Raw genomic sequence first — 264 nt, 5'->3', positions numbered from 1 at the left:
CCTCGGCTGGGCGGCAGGTCTGCCCTGGGGAAACACCTCCCCTCCGGGTCTCCTCCCCGGGGCGGCTCCGCTGGCAAACAAGCACGCAGGACAGACCGTTGGCTGCAGCCCCTGCGGGGAGAGAAAACAGCAAAACGTAGTAATTACGACGATGAAGAGAAAGTTTCCAGCGGGTCTCCGCCCGCCCACGGCCTCGCGAGCCGCCAGGACAGCACCCCTTTCGCCAAGTCCAGAGTCCCGCTCCGGGCACCCCCCCCGGAGCCC

General features: G+C 67.8%; 1 protein-coding gene across 1 annotated transcript in view; it reads right to left on the bottom strand.

Annotated features, from left to right (window-relative positions):
• MAN1A1 (mannosidase alpha class 1A member 1) overlaps positions 1-264 on the bottom strand; it is a gene marked incomplete in the record, with an annotated part of 195065 nt that overhangs the window by 192436 nt on the left and 2365 nt on the right.

Source organism: Tupaia chinensis, unplaced genomic scaffold (genome assembly GCF_000334495.1).
Source record: "Tupaia chinensis unplaced genomic scaffold, TupChi_1.0 Scaffold000563_1, whole genome shotgun sequence".
In the NCBI taxonomy this organism is placed as follows: Eukaryota; Metazoa; Chordata; class Mammalia; order Scandentia; family Tupaiidae; genus Tupaia; species Tupaia belangeri.
The sequence above is the reverse complement of the archived record's forward strand: the minus strand, read 5'-3'. Positions and strand labels throughout refer to the sequence as shown.